General features: G+C 34.7%; 2 long non-coding RNA genes across 2 annotated transcripts in view; both read right to left on the bottom strand.

Moving 5' to 3' along the window:
* Positions 1–5,347, bottom strand: part of LOC106882367 (uncharacterized) — a 102,577-nt gene extending 97,230 nt beyond the window's left edge. The window contains exon 1 of the long non-coding RNA XR_016237649.1: positions 5,261–5,347. This is a non-coding gene — a long non-coding RNA (uncharacterized LOC106882367). The remainder of the gene's footprint in view (positions 1–5,260) is intronic.
* Positions 5,348–5,724: 377 nt separating this feature from the next.
* Positions 5,725–7,500, bottom strand: part of LOC128250219 (uncharacterized) — an 8,945-nt gene continuing 7,169 nt past the window's right edge. Inside the window, exons 2-3 of the long non-coding RNA XR_016237650.1 lie at positions 7,441–7,492; positions 5,725–6,881 (exon numbers count right to left, since the gene is read on the bottom strand). This is a non-coding gene — a long non-coding RNA (uncharacterized LOC128250219). The remainder of the gene's footprint in view (positions 6,882–7,440; positions 7,493–7,500) is intronic.

The raw sequence follows: 7,500 nt of genomic DNA, 5'->3' as shown, positions 1-7,500 counted from the left end.
TTTGATGGGGGTCAATTCATTGAAATTTCATTACAAAGCATTTTTCTAATTTTCCTTTCTTTTTCTTTCCATTGTATACCTATCAACATATTTGTAAATAAACACATTTTCTCAAAAGGGCTAGTGATTTTTCCAAGATGACAATTTTAGGAAGTAGGATGGGAAAAATAAGAAAAGAGAGAAGGTGCAGTCATTACTGAAAAATAAGAGTTCAAAGTTCAAAGCCCGATGAAAATGTATATTCCTTTACACTTGTATAGTCAAGTCCTATATTCTGTGTAATTCCATGTTTCGCATGGATAAACATTAAATATTAGTACGATATTCATAAATTAGGGAAATAAAGTCAGAATATACAAAAGGACTTTGAACTTTGAACTCTTTTTTATTTGTCAATGATGACTGCACCCTCCACACTTGTCTTATTTTTTCCATCCTACTTCCTAAAATTGACATTTTTGAAAGGCAACCAGCTCTTGTGAGAAAATGTGTTCATTTACAAATATGTTGATAAGTATACAATGGGAGGAAAAAAAAGAAAGAAAAAAGAAAAACGCTTTGCAATGAAATTTCAATGGATTGACCACTTCAAATTGAAAAGAAATCTCTCTCTCTCTATCTATCTATCTATCCTTTCCCCATCCTTTATTACTTTTTCTCCTCTTTCTTCCTTTGCTTTTCTTTCTCCCCCACCAAAAAAAACAAAAACAATATTTTCCTCTTCTAAACAAAGCAAAAAAGCATCTGATTCATATAAATGAACAACAAAATGTTTGTTTTTACCATTTTGATTTTAATTTTGTCTTGACAAGTTCGAAAAATGAATGAAAGTGCTAATAAAGGATTATTCAAAATTCTGACTGCCTTCTTTTTCTCAATATATATATATATATATATATATATATATATATATATATATATATATATATATATATATATATATTATTCTCTCTCTGTTTATTTCCTTATGTTCCTTTCTGTTGAAGAACGTAGGCTCGAAACGTAAAAGACTTTCTCACTTTCCTGAGTGTTAAACTATTACACCTGTTTGTTGTTTATACACCTATCTTCGTCTTTTGTTTTTCTGTAAATTTCAACTATATATATATATATATATATATATATATAAGTCAATAGCAAAGAGTGACTAGGAAACCAGGGCATGCAGTCCACTCCACACCCCACTGAGGTTGGGGGTGGTTCCAATTGTTCCACCCTTCCCCATTTTTTCTGTGAAAAGTGTAGTATTATATATGCTTTGAGATATGGTGAGTCTGAAAATGAAAATAGTTTTCCGCCTATGATGCACTGTTTTGAAGTAGTTAGTAAGACATGAGAAACATACATATAACTTTAGAAATCACCTTCCAATGATTTCATCCAGTAGAGGCTATTCAAGCCATCAACTTTGAGGAAAAAGTAAAAACTTTTTTAAAGTTTGGAAGAAATTTGACATTCACAAACTCTTGAAGCTGATTGAGAGAGTACCAAATTAAGTGAATATGTGTAACAATGTACAAATTAAGTGAATATGTGTAACAATGTACAAGTGATGCAGTTTTCTGTCTTTACTGATATCAACTCATCCCCTAAACCTTTCTTGAAGCCTTCCCATCTCATCAACAAATTGCAAAACGTGTGACAGTAAAGATTTCATTCGAAACTGTGTAGTTTCACTAAACATAACAACAAATGCTGTTTATTTCAATCATTGGCTTAATTACACCCTCACTTGTAACAACTAAACAATTAAATGATTTTGTTTTGAATATCACTTGAAAGTGACATTCATTTTCAATATCACTTGAAAGCTGAGAAAATGTGTTCTTATACTGACAAACTAACAGACATGGGAAACAGAAAAATTTGTTCAGAATGGGACATCTCGTCATTTGCTCAGACTATTCATAATACTTTCAATCAAAGTAATGATGACATTACTTGCTGCCCACTTTGGTTTTGACTTTCAGCTTAGGCTTTGGTTTCTCTTTTTTCGAGAACGATAATATTCTAATCTGTTTCAAAGTTGGGGAAAGTAGAGAGAAAACTGAACTAATTGACCATTTTGCCATCCTGGGGGTAATTGAAGGCATGAGAAATTCTACTATGAATCGAAACTTTATGTTACTAGATAATTTAGATGCTAGTTTACTTTTTTTTACATAACCTTTCTTAGATAACTTTGAATATTTAAAATTAAATTTCAAAGCATTGTTATGAACGAATGGATAAAAACTTTACTTTTTAATCACACACAAATTGCCGGTTTCTTCTTTTCGTTGTATGTGGGAAATAGTAAAAAAAACTCTGGGGTCACATGACTAAATTCAGGTCTTAAGAAGGGATCAAAAATACTCTGTTCATTGGTAACATCTTTTTAGAAAGCAAGCATGGGTGTGTGGTAAGAAATTTGCTTCCCAACCACATGGTTCCAGGTCCAGTCTTCTACTAGTGTCTTCTACAATGTGTGTGTGTGTGTGTGTGTGTGCGTGTGCGTGTGTGTGTTTGTTTGTTCTTCACCAACACTTGACAACTATTGTTGGTGTATTTACGTTCCCGTAACTTAGCAGTTCGACACAAGAGACCAAAAGAATAAGCACCAGGATTTAAAAAATGTACTGGGATAGATTCATTAGACTAAAAATTATTGAAGGTGGTGCCCCTGCATGGCCACAATCTCATGATTGAAACAAGTAGACGATAAAGATAAAATGTGTACTCTTTGGTACCAAATAATTGTACGAAATATATCAGAAAGCAATAAAACAAACTTGTAAATTGACTAAATATGCATTTCTTGTCTAAATCTGTCTGACTATGGAGGAATGCCTCAGGAAAGTCACTCACTTCAAGAGTAAAATAAGATCACAACATGTCTGCTGGTTTAACGCAGCTAAAAGGTAAGCAGTAAAAATGCTGCTTTCTCTGTCTTTCTCTTTCTTGGTCACTGCTCTTTCTATGACTGAAAGCAAGCAGTAAAAAATTTGTTCTCTGTTGACAACACAGCTGAAAGGCAAGCAGTAAAAATATCAGCTTTCTCTGCCTTGCAAGAGGAACAAAACAAAATGAGTCACTCACTCACTTTGTTTTGTTCCTCTTTTTTGCACTCCCTTCTCGAAAATAATAGAATACAAACAAAATAACATCACTGCTCTTACTATGACTGAAAGCAACCAGTAAAAAAATTTGTTTTCCTTCGCCTTTCTTTCTCTTGACCACTTTGTACTAAAGAATGAAGGAATGCGAAATGAAAGTAAATATGACTACAATGAATCAAGTGAAAACTATCAATAATCAAATACATTACACAAACGTTATTGGGGAAAAATAGTAAGGCACGTAGTGCATGCATTGCATACATAGATCCTTCGCCCCTGATATATATATATATATATATATATATATATATATATATATATATATATATATATATATATCTATTGCTTAACCATCTTCTCACACCCTCTCCGATGAAGGGATATAATAAATATCCTGGAAACAGCTGTAAGAATTTCTATTTATAAGTGTTCTAAAATCTTCACAGCCTTGGTTTTTTTTATCTAATTCTGAAAAAATTTATATATATATATATATATATGTATATATATATATATATATATATATATATATATCTGTAAAAATATGTGACACTTATCCGGTAGCCATGGTAAAACTCTGAGTTTCAGATGCCGGGGCGGAAATCCATGCCACCATCTCTTCAGTTATCTGGCCATTCTGTGACACTTATTCGGTAGCCATGATAAAACTACGAGTTTCGGATGCCGCGGCAGAAATCCATGCTGCTATCTCTTCAGTTATCTGGCCAGATAACTGAAGAGATACCGGCGTGGGTTTCCACCCCGGCATCCGAAACTCGGAGTTTTATCATGGCTACCAAATAAGTGTCACATATTTTTACAGATAAATTCCTCTATTTACATAATATCGAGGTCTCTTTCTTTCTTTTGTTGTCCTTCCTATCAATATATATATATATACTTGGAAATGAATGCTATACTGACATTGGTAAGAATCAGGTAATCACAGCTAGAGTGCTACATGAGTATTTATGCACTTTATGTATGCATGTGAATGCAGTGTTACAAAATTAGATTTTATGTCCTTCATACATTTAGGTATATACATCACTATAAATGCGTACAGGCATTTTTCACTTTATGTATGTGTGTGCATTAGTGTACATTTTCTTGAGAAAAAATGGTTGTGCAGTTGCTTTGCCTTGCACCACATGGTTTTCGGTTCAGTCCTGCTGCAAGGTAAATTGGGCAAGTGTCTTCTATTATAGCATTGGGCTGAATTTGATGAGAACTGTGTGGAAGCCTGCCGCATATATATATGTTTGAATCGACTATATATATATATATATATATATATATATACATGTACATGTGTGTGTATGTGTGTGTATGCATGTCTTTGTGTTTGTCACACCTCCACTGCTTAACAACTGGTGTTGGTTTGTCTATGTTCCTATAACTGAGTAGTTTGGCAAAAAAGGCTGACAGAATAAGTACCAGACTTAAAAAATACATGAGTACTGGGGTTGATTGTTGAACTAGAACCATTCAAGGCAGTGCTTCAGCATGGCTGCAGTCCAATGACTGAAACTGCAAATGTGAATATAAGTGTGTGTGTGTGTGTGTGTGTGTGTGTGTGTTGGCATGTGTGAAAGCTACATCAGTGGAAAAGATTAAAAAAAGCAGGTGATGGATGACTGTAACCCTTTCTAGACTACTAGTGAAAACAGAAATCTTTCCCTACATTCTGAAAAAAAAAAAAAAAGCCATGTGAGATAACTGTAGTCCTAGATGTATCTTAACCGTTTAACATTTAAATTGGCTGTATCCAGTCTAAATATTCTACCTGTTTAATGTTTAAACTGACTAGATCTGGCCTCTCACACCTGCCCAACAATGTCATTCTAAAAATAAACAATCACATCTTTGAAATCTCAAAGCTGCAAAACAATACTCATTTACTCTTTTCTACTCTTTTACTTGTTTCAGTCATTTGACTGTGGCCATGCTGGAGCACCGCCTTTAGTCGAGCAAATCGACCCCAGGACTTATTCTTTGTATAATTAATTCAAAACAAATGTAAATAAATAAGCAATACATTTTGGCACAATAATCTGGGTTAAAAGATAGTTAAAATTTCGCTGATCATAGGTAAGTACCACAGGTCTCAGGTTATTACAACCACCCCAACCATTAACAATAAATAACATTACCACTATTACCTGCGACACCAAGTCATCACCACGACAACGATAGCGATAAGACAAATACCATCCCCACCAACACAACACCATCACTGACAACTACGACGGCACCAAAATACTGGCGTCAACTACCGGAAGGAAACCAAATAGATTTTTTAAAATCGAAAATTAAAAAAAAATTCTGGTACTTTGAAGATATTTAAAATAATCCAACAAAATTTCATTATATACCAAATAATTCTTTCTTTCCCTCCGTCGCTTACTTAATTTCTACGGCGAGAAATACGACACACAAATGAAGGGAGATAATCAGGTGTACGTCACTGGCGGTTTGGAATTTTAAAACGAAAGTAGTCTAGTGAGGTTTACTGTTAATTAGTTTTACCATTTAAAGGAAAGAGACATTACGAAGTTAAATCCTGTTTTAGTATCGATTGAAACGAGGGCTGAAATCTGGTTTAAGCACCCCATATAACTCCTCATAACTTTTTATTTTTTTTTTATTTTCAAAGAAAATTTATGTGAATTTCTGTTCCATACACGGGAATTCATACGATAAGGCAAAAAAAAAAAAAAAAAAAATTCAATTTTTCAACCTTCATCCCATAAACCTTAAAATTTCCATTCTTTATCTAACTTTTTTTCATTAAAGTTTTAAAATACGGACAATCCGAATCCGACATTTCTTTCTGTTTCTAATTTCAAAATAATTTTCAGACGAAAAGGTGTGTGATATAAGGGAGATTTAGCTGTTGTTTTAACACATCTCCCGACCACCTTCTACCTTTCTCGTTTCTTTGTCACTGACATGTATTATTGGTCTGGTTTGGCTTCTTTTCAAAATTTCATACAAGAAATATTTTATAAGTTTGTTTAAATATGTAGTCAAGTATTGCATTGCCATTTAATTTTTCTCATTAGTGTTATTTTAGTGGAGGCGCAATGGCCCAGTGGTTAGAGCAGCGGAATCGCGGTCATAGGATCGCGGTTTCGATTCCCAGACCGGGCATTATGAGTGTTTATTGAGCAAAAACACCTAAATCTCCACGAGACTCTGGCAGGGGATGGTGGCGAACCCTGCTGTACTCTTCCTCCACCACTTCCTGTTTCTGTTGTACCTGTATTTCAAAGGGTCAGCCTTGTCACACTGTGTCACGCTGAATCTTCCTGAGAACTACGTTAAGGGTACATGTGTCTGTGGAGTGCTCAGCCACTTGCACGTTAATTTCACGAGCAGGCTGTTCCGTTGATCGGATCAACTGGAACCCTCGACGTTGTAAGCAACGGAGTGCCAACAACAACAGTGTTAGTTTATATGAAGTAGTATTAATGATATGCAGTGTTACCTTAGAAAATATTGATAATTTTTGTAAGAAGTAGCTTGACCAATCACAAATTTGAATTGCATCTCATCTTTTGTTAATCTTTCTGTTACATTCACCAACTTAGTCCATCAGATACCTTTCTTTTTCCTTTTAAGCAGTTGATGATTATATTGCTGTGCCAAGTAATACAAGGGAACACCTCTTAGTTTTATCTGGTTGACTATGTTGTTGACTAGACTTGGGCCTACTTTGCAAGGTATTTTCAGTATCTCAGCAATAATACCTGATGTACTTGTTGCCTTCCAATCTGCAATCTGACAAAAAGAATTTTACTTCAGTAATGTAAGAAGTAGGATTTGACAAAAGCATGAATGTCACAACATCAGTTTGCCTCTCATCACTCACCAAGAAGTCAACAGAGCTGTAAAAGGTTGATAGTAACATTGAGACTTTAGTCTCTCTCTATCACCTTTCAACAAAAATATATATTAGGAACAGTAGAACAGAGGCAGGTGTGAATAATTAACAACATAATAGAATAAGTTTTATTTTGGTGATGCTTGGTTTTACAAAACCTGTATAATTCAGCCTGGTCGCCGCTGGTTAACTTGTAATCAGCATCTGAGGACTAAGAGCTTTGTCGAGGCATCCCAGTGGAGCAAGTTGTTGTCACGTTGAAGGCATCGTGCTAAAGAGGCTTAAAAAGCACGTGAAACGCTTTGAGTACTGGTTTACTTCACATGCGGACTCGAGGGGCTTCCAGGAAGGCAAATCCCTTCCGCATGTGTAGATTGTACTTCCTTAATGGCAGCCATAATTTCGCGCCACTACAGAGCTATAGACAAAAAGGAGGTGTTTGACTTTGGGGCTTACCCTGATTCATTTCTGCAGACAGCTTGTCTTTGTTACCAAATCCTGAATTCAGCTGATGAC

This window comes from Octopus bimaculoides, chromosome 20 (genome assembly GCF_046866305.1).
Source record: "Octopus bimaculoides isolate indiv1 chromosome 20, ASM4686630v1, whole genome shotgun sequence".
NCBI lineage: Eukaryota > Metazoa > Mollusca > Cephalopoda > Octopoda > Octopodidae > Octopus > Octopus bimaculoides.
Note: the sequence above shows the minus strand (reverse complement) of the source record. Positions and strands in the feature narration are given on the sequence as shown.